Source organism: Stigmatopora nigra, unplaced genomic scaffold (genome assembly GCF_051989575.1).
Source record: "Stigmatopora nigra isolate UIUO_SnigA unplaced genomic scaffold, RoL_Snig_1.1 HiC_scaffold_74, whole genome shotgun sequence".
Classification (NCBI taxonomy): domain Eukaryota; kingdom Metazoa; phylum Chordata; class Actinopteri; order Syngnathiformes; family Syngnathidae; genus Stigmatopora; species Stigmatopora nigra.
Window position 1 is genome coordinate 37,501 of NW_027551650.1, and position 20,607 is coordinate 58,107.

Below are 20,607 nucleotides of genomic sequence, written 5' to 3' on the forward strand. Positions count from 1 at the left end.
GCTCCAAATACAGTTTGATAGCTCTGGCTAATGACAAGTCTCATAGTTGATGAAAGCGATGACGTATCCCTCCGCCTGCAACAAGGCAATGACGTATCCCTACGCCTGCAGCCATACATTGTGGTGTTGGCAACTCGAAATCTGATTGGTTAAAGAAACAGTCTTATCGATGCATGTTTAAAGCGGCAGAACACGCAAAACTGATTATGCTGGCTTTGAGGCAGATTTCTAACCCTTGCAACAAATAATGGCTGAAATGTGATTGGTTAAATGCTTCAATATGAAAACGCACATCTGGAAGCAGTGCAACCAAGGTGAAAGGAAGCTAACAGATAATTTGGCATTGAAGCCCCTAACGGCCCACCATTGCTTTAACATGTAGGTGTATAACCCCATAATTGCAATGCTGTAAGTTTTAAGCTAAAGTTCTCTCAATTTGTATGCCCTTAAAGCCATAGAAATCAACGTCATTTGGTTGTATCAATTGATCAATGCTTATCCAATCCGTAACCTTTAACCAACCCACCTCCTATATTAAAGTATTTTGAACAATCCAACCATTCAAAAACAGTATTAATATTCTTTTATTCTCCAAGAGCTCATTTTATTTAATTAAGAGCCATTTGAAATACACAAATTGCTCAAAAATAGCTATTTAGCTTTTTTTTCAAATCGAAAGCGTTTACCAAATCAAACCTTTAGTAAACTGAATTTCTATCACCTTAAAATATATTTCTGTTTAAAACCCAAAAAAATTATGCGAAAGTAATCGCATACCCCTGCATTCCTTGCAGACCATGTTTTTCTCTTATTATGAAATGTTCAAACAGAAGCGCGCCCTGAGCCGCTAACTGTGACCTTCAAGGTCGCTGCGAAAGCAGCATTCTTATCTTGAAATGTCGCCTCTTTTTCATGTGAACAATTATAACGCATTTTAGAGAAGACAACCATTAATAAGGTAAATTAATTCCTCTTCCGATATCTAACTGTATCATAAATTTTATCCAAGATCCCATAATCAAACTATGCTGCAAGCACAACTATATCATAGCAAAAATCCATTTTTGTCCTCAAGTTTAATACAGCACCCCCAAGGCCAATTATTGTAATGTCTTCACGGAAGTGGTCCAAAAAAGAATTCGCTTGTGCGGTCCGCGCGCATGTTGAATGCCTAACACTCATCAACCATCAATCATTTTGAGCAGGCCTTCCTTGTTTTGAAAGACCCCTTTGTCCGGGAATCACGCAGTATATGCCCCAATTTTCCACAAACCCAACAATCTTATCTCTTTTCTTCTGATTTTTGTTGAACTTTCCCACATCTCCTCTCCTGTTACTTTTGTTAAAATTCCTACGCTCCCGCCACCTATCTCAATATAAATTTTCCCCGTCAGCCTAGGATGCCTCGCTCATTTTATTTAATTAAGAGCCATTTGAAATACACAAATTGCTCAAAAATAGCTATTTAGCTTTTTTTTCAAATCGAAAGCGTTTACCAAATCAAACCTTTAGTAAACTGAATTTCTATCACCTTAAAATATATTTCTGTTTAAAACCCAAAAAAATTATGCGAAAGTAATCGCATACCCCTGCATTCCTTGCAGACCATGTTTTTCTCTTATTATGAAATGTTCAAACAGAAGCGCGCCCTGAGCCGCTAACTGTGACCTTCAAGGTCGCTGCGAAAGCAGCATTCTTATCTTGAAATGTCGCCTCTTTTTCATGTGAACAATTATAACGCATTTTAGAGAAGACAACCATTAATAAGTTAATAAGTTAATAAGTTAATAAATTAATTCCTCTTCCGATATCTAACTGTATCATAAATTTTATCCAAGATCCCATAATCAAACTATGCTGCAAGCACAACTATATCATAGCAAAAATCCATTTTTGTCCTCAAGTTTAATACAGCACCCCCAAGGCCAATTATTGTAATGTCTTCACGGAAGTGGTCCAAAAAAGAATTCGCTTGTGCGGTCCGCGCGCATGTTGAATGCCTAACACTCATCAACCATCAATCATTTTGAGCAGGCCTTCCTTGTTTTGAAAGACCCCTTTGTCCGGGAATCACGCAGTATATGCCCCAATTTTCCACAAACCCAACAATCTTATCTCTTTTCTTCTGATTTTTGTTGAACTTTCCCACATCTCCTCTCCTGTTACTTTTGTTAAAATTCCTACGCTCCCGCCACCTATCTCAATATAAATTTTCCCCGTCAGCCTAGGATGCCTCGCTATTTTTTTCCCAAAAAATTGTTTTTCCTTTCTCCGCCTTATTTCGCAACCAAAAACAATAATTTGTATTCGTGGAACAAGCCCTCTCGTTTTTATCTCCATTCATATATTATATATATTACCTCTATGCATTAGTGCTTATTTTAACCCGCAGGCTTATTATTTTATACATTTTAAGCTGGCAGGCAAACCCATATTGGTTTATCCATAATTTTAACCCTTAAAGCACTTTTATTTTCCCCTTATTAGTAGTAAGTTAGACTTCCCATGGCTCAAGCTGGGTAAGATGAGGTCCCAATTTGTTTTTGTCTTTTCTTTGTTTTCACTCAGTGCTACCAAATTTTCCATTCAGAAGAGCAAATTATTTGTTTCTCCACATTAAGTTTCAAATGTGGAGTACTGCTGCTGCATTCCCATCAGAAATTTCATTTTGCGGATTTTTTTCTTCCTTTTTGTTTTTGTTTTTGTACCAATCTTTTAGGCCATCCCCAAAGCTTATTGGCAACTTCAGAAATCAATTCCAAATTTCCAAATTCTTTTCCAACATGATATATTATTGATAGATTATATCTTGGTGGCCAGTCAATCAAAACAACGAAAAGAAAAAACATCCTCCATGCTCACACTCATAATTAGGGGGATTTAGTGTTCATCCAGTCTAGCATCCATAATTTCGTTTTGTGGGAGTAAACCGGAGTACCCGGAGAAAACCCACAAATTCTCGAGGACGCAAAAAAATAACCTACACTGGAAGGTTTGGATCCACCCCGCTTTCATTAGTAGATCTTTGAACCGTAAGTTTGATGCGCTAATCACTAGTCTTTTAATTTGGGTCGTTTACCCATACATCAGTGGCCCATAAATTTTCATCACAGGTGTAAACCACCATCCCCTGTGGGGCTTCTTGGTAGCTCCACCCCTTAATTAATGTATTAGATTTGCATGGCACACATCTACAAATAGAAATTTGGGTTAAAGTGCCGCCGTTCATCGCCCCAGTCAGTTAGCATGAGCGACTGTCATGCGAGTGGCTGTGATTAACTTTCTGTTTGTCAATAATCCAATAATGGAAATTTTGTGACAGATTGAAACACACACCCCTACTCTAGTATTTTATCCACTTGTAAAAAAATACCTCCGTGTTTTGCATTAAGTTATACCCTCTTTAATACTACCAGTTTAGCTGTTTGTACGCAGAATTTAGATGGCAATTGTTTCACCTCTAAACTTTGTTTTAGTAGTCGTCAATGTTTCACGCATTTCGTTCGAATTTTGCATTTATTACATTTTATACCTGGACAACCTATCTACATAAAGTGTTACTCAAACGTTGATATTATGACAAGATGGCGGCGCGCACGGGTGCAGCGGCTCACTGCTCTCCAGTTCGTTTCTGCCATCACTAGAAGACATTGCCAACCTTGGTACCTCAGAAGAGCCGGGTCCATTGTTGGGGACCCATACCATCCTGGACACGGCCTGTTCCAGTTGCTTGCATCTGGCAGACGCTACAGGTCCTACAAAGCACGGACAAACAGGCTCAAGGACAGCTTTTTCCCAACAGCCATCAGGACTCTGAACCTGCAGCAACACGTGACGTGACGACAACACAAATCCCTTCTATGAAATTAAGACGCAATGAAGTAACAGGAAGTTCGTTTGGTGTGGATCTGCCTTCCACAGGCTGACTGAGGGAGGGTAAGTATAAACACTGAGAGAGGTAAGTGATCCATCTTATTCTTGTTGGCATCGGTGAGGCAACTTGCAGTCGCCAGATTGATGGCGTGCAAGGCGGAGAGCTAACAAGTATGAACATGTCATAAATAAATGTCATAAATGTGTCTTGCCTGGGAAGACGAACTTTTGGAGAAGCACTATACAATTTCGTCATACGCTGCTGAGGGTATGATGACTGCTAGGCTTTTTGTCAAGTCAATGATGAAGTCAATGCCTATGTCTGATTTTCATTTTCATTTCATTTTTCATTTTATAATTTGGAGACGCTTTTTTGAACATAGACATATTCCCATCACTTCATACTATGAAAGGCCCCACCAGATTTTGGGCATCCAGTGCCAAATAGAGCCTATTTCCAAATTTCCCTCAAATTTGTTTTAGATATGGGAATCACATCCCCCAAATATCCCAGAATTCATGCGCCAACACATTTTGTTAAAACCCAAAGGGACAAACAATCTGTTTCTTCAGCCAGATTTTGGAACTGGGAGAATCGTTCCTTTCCCTCTTATCTTAGCTTGTTATTGCCAATCTTTATCATTGTGACATTTAGGTGTATTAACCCTATAATTGCAATGCTGTAAATTTTAAGTTTAAATTCTCTTAATTTGTATGCCCTTAAAGCAATAGAAAGCAACGCCGTTTGGTTGTATCAATTGATCAATATTATCCAATCTGTAATCTTTAACAACGAAATAACTATCAATACCTATGATATACTTTGCAAATCACCTCATATGATGTTTACTTAAGATAAGAGCTATTTCTATAGCTCTCTGTTACCACAATAAAAATCTACAATAATTAAATTAGAGAAGTCAACCTTTTGCCAGGCATTTCTTGATTAAAATTTTCAATGTTTAATAAAGGACCCACAAATTGTCACCAATATGGCATAATATTGTAAATTTCTCCATCCCTTTTTTCTTTTCTTTAACCAGTCCTGAATTTAACCGTTGAAGCGCTTTGATTTTCCCCATTTTTGTTGTATGTCCTTTTGTAATTAGGTAGTAACTTTCTTTTCCCTTTCCCGCCCTTTGTCTGTTTTTCCTTAGGTTATCTTTATTTTTACTCCAGAACTACCCACGTACACCGTACAACGTTGATGTTATAGTCGTGCCTTCCCACAGCACAGGAAATTTTCTGAAAACTGCCCCAAATTTACCTGCCAGAGACGAGACTAGTATCACACAGGGTTTTTCTAAAATCGTGTCCCTCCAAGACACAAGTCTCATTTCTCAAAATGGACCATCACATGAAATGCTCCTTTTGCGCATTTGGAGCCTTCGTCACAACATGCAGACATTTATGTGGACTTGCCAGAGGTGTCCGAGGATGTCTCCTTTAGTTGGATTAGTCTTCAACCATCGAGAATCCAGGCGCTTCTCTTGAAAATCCAGCCCGCAAAGTGTTTTAAATGCCATGGACACGGTTTTGAAAAATGACTTAGATGAGAAGGGAACATTTCAGTTACACGCATAGCACAGCATACAATTATGTACAAGTATACAGAAGCAGGAGTATGTCAGAAGATAGCGGTGCTGTTGTGTACTTCATGGAACTAACTTCAAGCGGAAATGACTAAGTGGAAGCACTAGTGTGCACTGAAGAAGGTATGGATTTTTCGAATCGGCAGTGTAATGCTTAAAAGTACCACAAGAGAGCAGCAGGTTAACATATTTCTGGCCAGGCAAACTCATCGATAATCCTTGGAAATGCTCAAATCTTGAGATTACACACTTAAAGAAGGTACCCAAATGCAATCCCTTATTTATTAGGATCCGACAGCCGTCTCTGGGCACCAACTATTTTTTAAACTGTCGACGATGCACAGTTTGGACAAACCTATCATGAGAATGTTAATATAAAACATCCAACCATTCATCAATCACGCTTTATCTATTCTACTAGAATCCTAATAAAGCGTGATTTATTGAAGGATGTGTGAGTCCACCTGGAAACTCATTGCCAGAAATTCTTCCGAAAATTACTTTGTACATGACATGTATAGGAGTCCTACCTTACAACTAAATTGGGTCAGCGTGGCTAGCAGCATCGTATCTCGCCACGTCACAAGTCAAGAAAGTGTTTCGGGGAGCATCTGGAAACTTGCTGGCTGAAATTCTACCGAAAAAAAGTCATTCGGAAATGATGTGGAAAGAAGTCATACTTTACAACCAATCAGCCACGTGGTGCGTTAAATGGACACCATGTAAAAAATATGATTCATACATTAACTCTGCTTTCATTTATTCAATAAAAGATTGATCTCACACACTTAGAGAAGGTGAATAAATGCAATCACTCATCTATTAGAATCAGACAGCCGTTTCTGGCCACTATAAAAAATGTAAACTCTACGATTTGAACAAACGTAGAAAGAAAATCCTTACATAACCACACACACATGCACGCACACACACATTTTGATTATAGATTAAAAAGCATTCTTGGGAGCAAAGCCTAACATTTGTCCACAGATTTTGTGGCAGGTCTCCACCTAATGACGATGTCGATGAGAGTCAGATAAACAACGGTAATGTAGGTAGTAAGTAATGTTATGGTTTGTTTGATAGGTCGTATGTTACTGACCTAATTTGTTACAACCTAATTTGAGTTAGAACTTTTATATAACCATGTTTCTTAGTGGGAACATATTCTCACCAATTCCAAGATGGCGCCGTTCAAGCGGGAGCCTGTGGCAGTAGCTCTGCACCAAGGGTGTCAGACTCTTGTGTTTTTCATGTTTTACAGCCCTTCTTTCTTTTTTTAAATGACATTTTAATATTTCCTAATACATTCCTTTTTACTTTACTTTGTACTTTATACTTTTTACTTTAATGTTTTTACAACTTTCCTTCTTCTCTTAGCCTGGCATCTTTCGGCCACTTCTTTTTTGTTTGGGGAGGGGGGTAACCAGCCAGCCATGCCTATGCTGTCACACACATGGAACTATCTGTTACAATATGCAGCAGAAGGAGCAACACCTCGGTACCGCCGGAGGTCTGGAGCTGGACAAAAGTGCTGGGAGAAGAGGCAACACTTCTGACTAACCATTCCATCGTAGGATGGGATGGAAGAGCTGTCGGCCCCCACCAGCAACGGAGTCGAGGTGTTCTGCCCTGCTGCTGTTTTTTTCAGCTTCAGACTACTGAGTAACTGTGCGGATAAGCTTGCAAGAGCGACTCTGCATATTCTCCACCTCGGTCACAGTCTGCAGAAGTTCCTCATCTCATGGAAGACTTCCTGAGTGTGGTTCCAGTTTTGTCCAACTTTACAAGGTCTTTTTGAGTCCGATTCAGTTACCGCAACCAAAATGGCGCTGTTTAAGCGGCAGCCGGCGGCCACGGTAGCTCTGTCCACTCTTGTTCGTTTTGCTGCTTTTATGTTTTAATGATTTGATGATTCTTTTTACTTTGATTTGCTTTGTACTTTGTGTTTTTGCTGTTCTGTGGGGTTCCAGTTTTTGTCCAACTTTACAACGTCTGTTTGAGTCTGATTCAGTTACCGCAACCAAAATGGCGCTGTTTAAGCGGCAGCCGGCGGCCACGGTAGCTCTGTCCACTCTTGTTCGTTTTGTGTTTTTGCTGCTTTTATGTTTTCACGATTTGAGGATTCCATTTACTTTGATTTGCTATGTACCTTGTGTTTTGGCTTGGCAGTTCTGTCTAATCACCCTCTTGCTACTGCCACAATGTAATTTCCCGAATACGGGATGAATAAAGTTATCCAATCCAATCCAATTGCATGACGTGAAACACTACACTGAATGATGCCTTCATTTGTCAGAGAAACATGTTATATAGGTTAACAATGAGGAATGTCTGAACAAGCCCAATACTGATTTTGACGCTTGCAAACAATAAATGTGAACAGCCAGCCCTAAAAATCGGAAACGACAGCAAAAAAAAAAAAAAAAAACGGAATCAATTACACCTGCAATGCAGCTTTAGTCATCATGTCTGATAGCTCTGTAATCCAACTTCAGGAGCAGGTTAAGAAAGAGTGAGATCAATTTAATATGTAGTAGGTTTATTACCAAACTGCAAGTTGGAGAGAGAGAGCTCTAACAGTGGAGAAACGTTCAACGTGAAGCCCTTTCAACTCTCTCCGAATGAACAGTGGATCCGTCTTTATAGAGGAAAACAGGGTAATATTTCTAAGACAGCGATGTTGGACAAAGTTTATGTAAACAAAACTTTAGGCTGATATGGTTAGACATTTGCAGGGCTAAGTTGTATACAAACACAATATTTTTATAGCTCACACAAAATGCCGCAGCCTATTTTACATCACGCGATTCGAACAGCAAACAATTGTAAAGCCAGCTAATTATCCTATCTTACATTTCGCAAACCGGACAAACAATTGCAATGCCAGCTAATTAGCCTATGTTACATTCCACAATCTTAACAAACAATTGTAAGGCCAGTTTGGACACATAGCGCGACATGAACAAAAAATGAATAAGCCAGTTTGGCGCGACATGAACAAAAATTAAGAAGCCAGTTGGCCATTCTATCCCACAACGTCCATCTGTGTGGAGTTTGCATGTCCGCCCCTGGCCTGCTTGGGTTTCCTCTAGGTACTCCAGTTTCCTCCTACATTCCAAAAACATGCATGGTAGGCTGAATGGACACTCTAAATTGCCCCTTGGTGTACGTTTGCATGGTTGTCCGTCTTCTTGTGCCCTGCGATCGGCTGGCCACCAATTCAAGGTGTCCCTCGCCTCTGGCCTGGAATCAACTGGGATAGGCTCCAGCATCCCCCGCGACCCTAATGAGTATAAAGCGTTTCAGAAAAACAAGATGAGATGAGATCTTACATTTAATAAAACTATGTATTGATTTGGTTGTTTTTACAAGTTCTGTCAAACCCTGAATTGTTCCCATGCTGCTTACCATAATTATCAAACGCCCTATGAAGCTGAAGTACAAAAGGTGATTTGGCTTGATGGATGGGGCTGGGTCAATCTGCAGGCAGTGGTTGTTCTTACCAGCACACTCAAACAGGCAGTACATAGGATTCACAACCTAATGGGACAGTAGAAATAACCACAGCACAAAGGCATTTGAGTTAAAGCTGAAAACGTGTCAGGCCTCATACCAGACTTGTGGCTGGTTGTGCCTGTCACTCTATCACAGGTCCAGCCCCTAATGATTGGAGTGATGCCAGATGCGAGTCATTAGCCAACAAACAGTATTTAAGGGGAGAACTTGACCATGCTGCTGGATCATCTCATCAATTCACTGTTAGGAATCCGACCATGCTTAGCCCCACGACCGAGGATCAGTGACCACAGATCACGGACCATGGATTGCGGACCACGGATTACGGACCACAGATTACGGACCACGGATTACGGACCACAGATTACGGACCACGGATTACGGACCACGGAATACCGACCACGGATTAGGGACCACGGATTACGGACCACGGATTACGGACCACGGATTACGGATTGTGGACCACGGATTACGGACCACAGATTATGGACCACGGATTACAGACAACTGACAGTGGTCAACGACTTTGCCTTCCCTCTTGTACCCTCCATGCTTAACTTCAAGATGGACTTCAAGGCTACCGACCTTCCTTCTACCACTAACGACTTTCCTACGCTATCTTCTCTTGTGCTTGCCTGTCCCTTGGACAATTCTATTAAAGATTCAGAAAGACCAGACTCTCAGCCTTCACCTGCTTTGGCATCCTCTTTCCCCGATCGTAACAAAACGCATCGGGAATACATATGTAATGAGAGTTTTATTTTTAATCCTTTCTTAATTTTTGGAGTTTGTTTGATGATGGGCTCTTTGCAAAGCTTCTATCTACAGGGCTGACCATGTACCACTTCTAAACAATATCTTGAATACAATGGGAAAACAGTGACACTTAGCAGAGCTGTGTACTCCTACTTCCTTTAGAACAACCCCGGAAATGATAGGATTTGTTTCAAAACAAAAGACTGGTGGTTTAGTCCGCCTTTATGATATTTACTTTCCTTATGAAAAAACGAAAATGTAAAAGTGATACATGCAATCCATTCTGAATCAATTGACACACTGAAGTCGAATAAGACAACATTAGAACTTTTTAGAAAATTCACAATGCACAAGTGTTACCGAATTCATCTGGTTTACAGTGAAGTTGAAGCAACATCAAAAACTCAATTCCTGCCTCTTTGAGACACATGAGAAAATGTAGAGAAGATGGAATGACGGGCAGATGCAGACACCTCTCAGCAACCCGTCCGTGGTTCTACCCTGTGGTAGAACAGCATGATGTCACCTACCATAGGGTAAAACCACTGACGTGACACCGGAGAAAGAGATAAAATGGAAAAACAGATTAAGAATTGTCAAACTAACATTTAAAAATCTAGAAAAAATAAGGAACAATGAAAGACAATGTGCTGGATGGATGACTGAGGAAGGACACAGATGACATTATACTTTATAGACGATATGGGTAATGAATGCTTATATTTTTCACTCATCCTGACACAATATATATATATATATATATATATATATATATATATATATATATATATATATATATATATATATATATATATATATATATATATATATATATATATATATATATATATATATATATATATATATATATATATATATATATATATATATATATATATATATATATATATCATTTATGAACTTCGGGAAGGGAAGCCAGGAAGCAAACACACATATATATATATATATATATATATATATATATATATATATATATATATATATATATATATATATATATATATATATATATATCATTTATGAACTTCGGGAAGGGAAGCCAGGAAGCAAACACACATATATATATATATATATATATATATATATATATATATATATATATATATATATATATATATATATATATATATATATATATATATATATATATATATATATATATATATATATATATATATATATATATATATATATATATATATATATATATATATATATATATATATATATATATATATATATATATATATATATATATATATATATATATATATATATATATATATATATATATATATATATATATATATATATATATATATATATATATATATATATATATATATATATATATATATATATATATATATATATATATATATATATATATATATATATATATATATATATATATATATATGTGTGTTTGCTTCCTGGCTTCCCTTCCCGAAGTTCATAAATGATTAAAGAGTTATCAATTAAACAACTACTATAAGTTCAATTATGGTGCTGCTGCTTAATAAAAATATTCATGAATACTCTTCCCATGACAAGATGATTCAGGAATATTTTGTAAATTCATAATACTTATAATGTGCTAAAATTACGCGGAAAATGGCATTCAATGATTAAATACAGATACTGGAGCTCTTTGGAAGTTTAAACTGAGTCCAGGGTAGTGATTTCCCTGGTAAAAGACAGCCATGGACGTCAATGGCGAAAAACCCCAAAATGCACAAAAATGACTAAATCCAGGATTAAATTAATAAATACGAATACCGCAGCATAAATAAAAGTACTATAGATTTTTAAAGACTATAACCGACCCCAAGGTGCTTGATTTTCCGGTAAAAAGTGCACTTTTAACCCGGTACCGGACCCAATTGCAGTAAAATGATTTGTCCATCAGGTAGAAGTGTTCTGCCGATTCAAAACCAGTCTAGAGTGCGTACGGGTGTGTATTAAAAGCGGGTCCACTCGGTTTTGGTGAGTCATTTTGCACGGGGAATGTGTCTAAAATTTTCTGGAGTATGATTCCTGGACTTACTAAAGTAAAAGATTAATCTCAATGTGTTCTATTCTGGTGTAAATTACTGTATCTACTGTTATAACTCCTTTGTTGTTATCTGTAACTTGTTATTCTAAATGAATATTGTGATTAGTAACGGGCCGTCGGCTAAATGTTCCTCGGCTAGATAGTCGGTCGGCCAAGTAGTCGTTCGGCTAATTCTACGTTCGGCCAGATGGTTGTGCGCCGTTAACGGATGTAGTTTTTTATATGTATCGTGTCTTGTGCTGTCCCGGCCCATCTGTCAAATTTTTAAAGTCAATGTGGCCCCCGGCCGAAAAGTTTGCCCACCCATGGACTAGAGCAGTGATTTTCAAACTTTTTTGGCCACCGCCCCCTTCACCGCCGGGCCAAAATGCCAACGCCCCCCTCTTTACCCCTTTCCAACGAACGCTAGAACGACTATATTGCTAAATGTCACAAGAATTGGTTGATTCTTCAATCACAAACAGTTTGAAGACTAAAAAAACAATTTTAATAAACAAAAATGGTTATCATTTATTCTTCAATTACAACACCTTGAACTGAACTTGAAATAAATTGTAAAACTGAACGAGTAACCATTAACAACTGTCCTGCCTAATGAGATGGGTGGGCTTGGTGCATTGCAATCAGACTGTCAACATCAGGATGAAGGTTTGTCAGGAGCAGTCTCAGATCACCGCGCTCTGTGATGTTAAGTTTGTTTCTTTGTTTGGTGAGGAGCCTTGTCACAGCGCTGAACCCCCTTTCAACCAGGTAGGAAGTCGGAAAAGCAATGAAAAACAACTTGATGGCTTTCCATAGGGTTGGATAGCGTTTTGGGATCGATGTTTGCAATTTTTCCGGTCTTTCTACAAACACCAACGTCACATTTTACTGTAATTGCTCCATCGCCCCCTTCACTATTTCAACGCCCCCCATTCGCCTGTTTATTCGTCAGCGCCCCCCTGAAAGTTCACACCACCCCCCGAGGGGCGGTACCGCCCACTTTGAAAACCACTGGACTAGAGTGATTAAAACCAGCCCATATTCAGGGTAAATAGAACCGCATCAGGAGTAACACTTACTGCAAGTGACAAAGATACACTTTTACTATATCAACTCTGTAACCACAAACTCACCCTTGGGTTCATGAGTAATCCCACTGAGTAGTTCGTGTGTTGTGATTGACAAAGGATATTCTGCCATTGTCTTGGTGATCCTCTGTGAACACAAACAAGTTGAATAAAATTTAAAATTATGTTCTATTAAAAATGTTTTTCAGTAGTAGGAATAAGAGGATTCACATAAACTTTTGAAATACTGTGCACTCACATGGAAAAAGGAATTCACTATAATGTGAGACAGCCAGCAAGTTGGTGCGGTATTTCACATGGCGTGAATCAAGTCAACTAGGTTTGACTTCATGTGCTTAATGAGTGTTGTATTTTAATAGTAGCGTTGTGAGTTGCCAAAATTTGGCATGATGGGAAATTCAGATTACATTTAATTGTATTCCAACAGTCCCTGCTGCACCAAAAAAAGAAACAGTAGAACAATAGATTAAATTTGAATTGTATATAAATACTAAAAATAAAATATCCTAGAACAATGAGTACAGTTGTTAATCTGTAAATTATTGGGGATCATGGGTCAAACATAAAGTGGTTCATGTCCTCCTCACCCCCCTCTGCTGTGATCCTATGTTTTTCTCATTAACAGAAGTGTGTGGAGAAATCAGAAACTGTTGTGCTCACAGTGTGAAAACCTTACTTACATTCTCCCCTCTTCACTGTCGTTGTTGTTGTCTATGTTAAAATATTTTTGCTTTGGGACATATAGTTACACCATGTATTAGCAAAAGGAGAAAATACGGAAAAGGAAAGTAACCACAGAAGTGAAATTGGCACAATGTTGCAGCAGTGAAGTTTTCTTCTGAAATACCACAACATGATGAAAATTCATCAGAAGCAGGGCAAAAGTTTTTGGATGGAACATGTCTAAGCTCTGAAGCCACAAAAACACAGAGGAGGTCGATCCTGGGACAAACTTCTAGGCATGAATATATGTCACAATATTTAACTGGGATGAAATACTTATATTTGGGAAAATACCGGATGATTTCAAGTACAAATCACAATATTCTTTGTAATTTTTGGAACTATGAATAAAAGGGGTTACTGACATGGGCTCAAAATTGGCGTGGTGCTGGGTTATTGGATTGGATAACTTTATTCGTGCAGTATTCGGGAAATTACATTGTGGCAGTAGCAAGAGGGTGATTAGACAGAACTTTAAAGCAAAAAAATACAAAGTACAAAGCAAATCAAAGTAAATGGAATCATCAGATCATTAAAACATAAAAGCAGCAAAACACAAAACGAACAAGAGTGGACAGAGCTACCGTGGCCGCCGGCTGCCACTTAAATTGTCATGCTCCAAGCATGATATGCGCAGGCGCATTCCCCGTCAGCCAGTAACGTAGCCAAAGAGTCAAGCTGTCAGGTCATACAGCGACATCTACAGAATCTTAAATTGACTGATTGGGCCACCCCATCTACTTTGGAGAAAAAATTTGACTTTTATGTGCGCCCTATGTGAGTAAATATGTGCCATGTTGCATTTGTACAATTTTTAGCGCTTAATAAGGGTAATTGCAATCATCTATAAGGGGAGCAATTGGCCGAAGTTAACAGGTATGGTGGAGTGACAGGACAATGTAGGATACTTACCCCTTCCTGGCAACAAAGGGCCCGCAGGGTCATTTTTGACAGGAGCCCGAAACACCTGAGGAAAAATCACAAAAATACAAAATCAGGGCACTTATTTGTGTGGTCTCACTCTTCTAGCGTTCTCAGCTAATTTATTCCAATTACAAGGTAGTATTTATGGCAAAGTTTAACATCCTATTTCTCTTATCGGCACAATGAGGAAATGGTGAGGTCAAAGATTAAAGAGGAGAAGAAACAATACAATAAATGACTGATGAACTCACTCAAAAAGCCTTCCAAGTCTGAGAGTGTCACGAAAGCACATCTGATTGCCAACAGAGGAAAGTCGCATGGGCAGATGTATATGATGATGCTTAAGATTGCAACAAGTTCTCTTCTCTGCCGCAGTGATAGTCTGGGGTGACTGAGGGAGCTGGCACACTGGTGGTTTGTATGTCTTCCAAAGTCGACATGCTAGGTAGGAGGATAAAACAACATTGCTGTTCCAATGAGCTCACTGCATCTATTGCTGAACACACCCCTCTTTCCACTTCCTTACTCACTGATACAGTTTACACTCTCCCCACCTTCACGCTCATGCCCCTCCTTCCCACATTGAGGTCCACCTCCTCTCTTCTAGTACCACTGTGAAAGTAGTCAGGGATGTGTGATGTCTGAGGAAACTGAGGGTACATTCATGGTTGTTCCAGACTGCCTACCTCCTTCCCCACCCTCTCTACCTCCTCAACTTAGCCTGGGGTTAACAAAAGGCACCTTTATATATTTTGGGGGGTTTACTCAGCCTGTAATCATACACACATTTACACACACGCATGCATACGCACACAGTGGAAAAGAGCATTTTCGTGCCAAGAAGTAGGTTTGTCCGGGGCAAACAGTCATTCAATGTGTAGGTTTGAATGTTAACACATACTGAAACTCCCACACCTGCCAGACAAGCAAAAAAACAAACTTGGAGGATGCCAGTGAGGGATAACTGGCCACCAATCTTTTATCATGTTTAATAGATGTTAATAGTTCACGAGTTAAGATATGCGGCAAACAATGAAAACTCAAACACAGAATGCAAAGGACTTGAATGACAATATGCCACTAGCATCTTGGAATATGTGAGTTTGTTTTTGTGGTTGGATTTTTAATTTTTTTGCACTAAGAAATTATGATTTCCTGTGGAGCTGTAGAAAGACCAAATGTCAACATTTTACTGTTTTCTGAACAGAAACAGTTCCAATTTAAAGTTTGGTGGTCATGGAAATTTTGAAGAATTCATGAGAGCACAACGTTTGTTTGGGGATGTAGACTGGGCATGTTGCTGGGTTTACCAGTGTCTTTTTGTGTGCGTGCCTGTGCGTGCGTGTACTTGTGAGCATTGTAACTCTAGGGGGGGCCAACCTATACTTCATGCGCCTCCCACCCCCTTTCAATGTGTTTTTTTGTTTGTTTTTGTAGCTAAAAATAGAGGAAGGAGAATGAATCATTTGAATAATAAATGATTGTACAAACCCCAATTCCATTGAAGTCAGGACATTATGTAAAATGTAATTAAATACTCACCAGCTCTGAACTGCAGACAGTTGAATGCAATGCTTGTATTCTCTTATTCTGCAGTACAATGCCAAGATGTAGTATCATGTGCAGATTATGGCTTGCCAATTTCTTGCAGAAATGAGCATCAATGTTGACAACCAAAGTAATCCAGACAATGGCTTTTAAATTTCGCTCTGATAGCCATCTGGTGGCTCCTTTTCTGCTTTGGATCAGAGAAGACATACATTGGGAGGTTCCAGTCTGTGATTCTTCATTTGTTTGCAGTGCGCATCTTGAGTCGTTGTGGCCGGGCTGTGCTATTCGGGGAACGATTTAGCCAAATGGGTTGAATTTAATGGGGGTTCATTGATTGATTGATAGTTCCGGGTGCTTCGGGTTCTTGAGTTGCATTGGCCTGCACTGTATACATTTTAGGGCATAGCCTTTAGTGTGTCGTCAGTGCAAATTTTGAGTTGCCGTGCCCAAATCGGGTCTTTCAGGCACCGAAGAAAACGCTGGTGGGGATGGCGAGTGTTACCTCAAAATTTGGTCCGGCGGCCATCCCGACCGGCCCATGAAGACTGGCCAGACGTGAGTACTTGTGTCTGCTATTACTTGCTCGGGGCGCCGACATGTCACGTAGGTACGGGCTCTGACCATAGGGGTTTTCCATGTCAGTACACCACAATATTTAAGGCTGTTCGAATGTCTTGCGGTCAATCGTCAAAATATAAACCTTGATACCTGTATAATGTGTATGCTATTATTGCACTCAGAGACTTGGTGTACAGTGTACACTATGTATAGCGCTATGGGCATATTTCATCATTGTGCTTACATCACTTCCTTTTAAATTTGTCTACGTGCAAACAAAACCTTAACTTTTGGACAGTGGTGTGCCGTCAGGGCCATCAAGGCCTTCTCTGCTTGCCTAAGAAATATCTGAATCACAGACTGATCTTAATCATATTTTGACCATGAATACTTATTAAATAATTGCAAATTGTCTGTTAGCGTCCTATCATTGCTTTCCACGTGGTTGCACTGCTTCCAGATGTATGTTTTCATATCGAAGCATTTAACCAATTACATTTCAGCCATTATTTGATGCCAGGGTCAGAAGTCTGCCTCAAGGCCTTCACAATCAGTTCTGCAGGCATCGCTGCATTAAACAAGAGTCAATAAGACTTGCTTTAACCAATCAGAATTCAATTTGGTGACACCAAGGCCTTCTTGCAGGTGTAGGTATACGGCATTGCCTTCTCACATGCGTGAGGATACGTCATCGCTTTCACCAACTATAATTGGCTAGTGATAGAGTATGCGGGCCAAAGCCAGAGTGAGCGAGCCAAGGCTCGCAAACTCCACCCACAAAGACCGACTAGGAAAACAAATGGTTTGGCTGCAGATTTGCTGACAAAGCCTTTTCCCATACGGACTTCCAGAAAAAAACGACATTATTAAGAAAGGGCGGTCAACTCCGAAGCTAGCAAGTCTGTTACAACCTGGAAAAGGGTTTGTCCGCCACTTTCAGTTTTCTAACTACGAGCGTTACCCCTTGTCAGGTTTAGAACCATATACATTTAATAACTTCGGATCAGAGGTAGCACACGCAGAGTCGACTTGATGAGATTTTCAAAGACTTCAGCTGAAGGAGGTGTCAGAATAGCCAGCTCTGGGAGATGATGTCAGGAGTCGCTGGATTGCCTCTCCTGACATGACGTCACGATAATTATCAGCTGTGACTAATTACGTGATTAGATTATCTTTGGTATTTAAGCATTGTGATTTTCTGTGGACGCCGTTGGATCGTCTGGTGTAGTACTGGTTTAGTTCTGGTTTCGTTTCCTGTTAATCCTCGTAGTCATAGCTGTTTCCATTGACGCCCCGCCGCATGTTGTTTTCGTTTGTAATGAGTGGTCAAGCTAAGTTGTTTGTTATGTTACCACGTTTATTAAATCAACCTACAAGAGCTACAGATCTGCCTCACCTTTCCATTCCTTCGGCGACTCTGCATCTGGGTTCAACTTTCCCTCCGATCGCGTCGCATTACGCGGCGGCGATCGTAACAGATGAGTCCATCCCCCAGCGTGACCAGTTCGAATCCCTCCCTACCTCCAACAGTTGAGCTAGTTTTATTAACAAAGGGTCATGTGACCTAGGTACAAACTTAAGGCGGGGAGAGGTGAACAAAGAAATGGGCGTGTCTTAGTATATGACGCGCCCCTAACTCATAGGTGTAATGATGGAACTTTTCCACTAGGCTCTGCAAAATTCTATCCTAGTGACTATAATACATTCTATACTCCGCACCCCTGGCTCATGTGCTCCAAGGAAGACTGCAAATTTTATGGCTGGGAGTTCTTGGTGTTTGCCACCGATCGACATGGTGTTTGGAGCAACACTGGATTTGCATTTTGGACTTGTTTAACCAAAGCAGCGCCGAGACACCAAAGCACTGCCGGACACTTACAAGCAACGGTGCTCCCCAAAAATTTTGGGGAAACTCGAGGAAGTGCGCAGACAAACGGAGCGCAACAGCAAAAAGGTAAAAAAAAATAGGGACATCTTAAAAAGTTAATAGAATGTGTATACTTTCATTTCGGGGACACCATGAAAGTGCTGCATCCCCAAACAAAGGAAATTATGAAGAAATTCTTTCTCTCATTGCTGAGAGAAACACGTATTTACATTACCACCTGTCCACTGACAAAGTGTTTGGTGGCACATAGGGCAAAATACAAAACAACCTGATGACTGCTATTGCTGAAGTGATGGAGGAAGAGATCAGAAGGAAAATAAAAGTACTGTTTGTCTCTGTAATGGTGAATAAGTCTGTGTGGTGTGCGGATGGATTTAAAGCACATGTGGGTGATTTTGAATTTAGTTTTTTGCTTCAGACATTTAATGGCATTTTGAGCATTCAGACGTGCTTTTTTCCATACTACAAAACACCAAACTGGATGTACAGTTGTGTCTTGGAAGAGTAAAGGAGTTTTGTGACCCAGTTGAACGCGAGAGGAGCCGATATGAGGAAATCTACAAGGCCACTGAATGCAGTGTAGGTGCTCCAAGCGCATAAAGAGGTTAAGTGCAAGATTCTCGCGCACACTACCACCAACTCCACGACAGGATTCTCAACAATATCATTTGCCGGACATGGACCAGATTTCAAGAACACGAACGACTGATGTTTCTCCCTCCTCAATCCGCAGAAGTTTCGGGAAAACCAGAAAACTTTCCGACATGCTGCCTTCTCCATCTTAACGCAGAACCACAGTAAACTTTTCGATCTGCCTCGGCTAAGAACAGAACTTATTGTAATGAATGCCACGAATGATTTTACAGGAAAATCTCCCAGTGGTTTCCTTGACTTGCTTCCGCAGAAAAACGTTCCATCTGTTCTTCTTTTCTTTATTTTGAAACAAGCTGGGGCCCAGGCATTGCCTGCTTGTTTAGAACCAAAGGACTATTGTTGCGCTTTTAAAAAAAATCTCTTTTGAAAAATGGGTTAGATGAGAAAGGAAAATTTCAGTTACACGCACGCGGGCCCCATAGCTGATATTGTCCACACTTTCAGTAATAGGCATGTGAGCATAGTCGGCTATCATGGCTATGTAACCATGATATAGAGGAAAAATCATGAGCTCCCAGCAAGGTGGAAGCCTCACCACCACTTTGGAATACAGAAGATTGCGCTTTTCCCGCAACTAACATCAAGTAGAAATGACTAAGCGCAAGTACTCCAGTGTGGTTTACAGGTGTGTGCACACATACACAGATCCATCTATAAATCACGCTTTACAAGAATAAAAGAATCGATAACAAGTGATTTATGGATTGGTGGGTGTTTTATAACTCACATCACGACAGAAAAAAAGTGTTCCGAGAGCACCTGGAAACCTGGAAATTCTTCTGGACGTTTGTAAATGACGTGGAAAGGCATCCTAACTTACAAAAAATTGTGTCAGCGGAGCCTAGAGCATCGTGTCTTACTGAGTCTTCTCGTAACGACAGGGGGGAAAAGTGTTTCGGGGAATACCGGGAAACTCACTGGCAAAAAACAACGATTTACACATATAGAGAAGGTGAAGGAACTCAATCTCGTCTATTAGGATCGGACAGCCATTTCTGGCCACCATGAGAAATTTCAACTCTCTGCGTTGCATGGTTTGGACAAACGCAGCGAGAGAAGCTTAACATACACATATACACAGAGACCCACACACACTCATACTTTATAAGGAATATATACCACACTCCATATCGTACTGTAATGATTCTTTGTTTACTGTCATTAGGATTACTTTTAACTCTATGAAAGGGTTACATTTACACTAAAATAGGTGTGTCGTTCTACCCCAGCTTGGGTTTTATTGTTTATCACCGCAAGAAGATTCATTTAAAACCTTCCGGTGTGGTCACATTTAAACACCAGAAAGTGTGAATATTAACACAATGGGAGTTGTTATAACAATTGTTGAGTTTGATTTATTTAATAAGGGACAGCACCTATTAATGAACATATACATATTCATGTTAAGAAATATATGTAAAT

The 20,607-nt window shown here is 39.6% G+C and overlaps 1 long non-coding RNA gene across 1 annotated transcript; it reads right to left on the minus strand.

Annotated features, from left to right (window-relative positions):
• Positions 1 to 8,004: 8,004 nt before the first annotated feature.
• On the minus strand, positions 8,005 to 15,007 carry LOC144193108 (uncharacterized). Its single transcript, XR_013325608.1, has 5 exons — positions 14,786 to 15,007; positions 14,523 to 14,577; positions 12,933 to 13,014; positions 8,877 to 9,008; positions 8,005 to 8,751 (listed from the first exon to the last, which is right to left on the minus strand). It is a non-coding gene; the product is annotated as an uncharacterized LOC144193108 (long non-coding RNA).
• Positions 15,008 to 20,607: the final 5,600 nt, after the last annotated feature.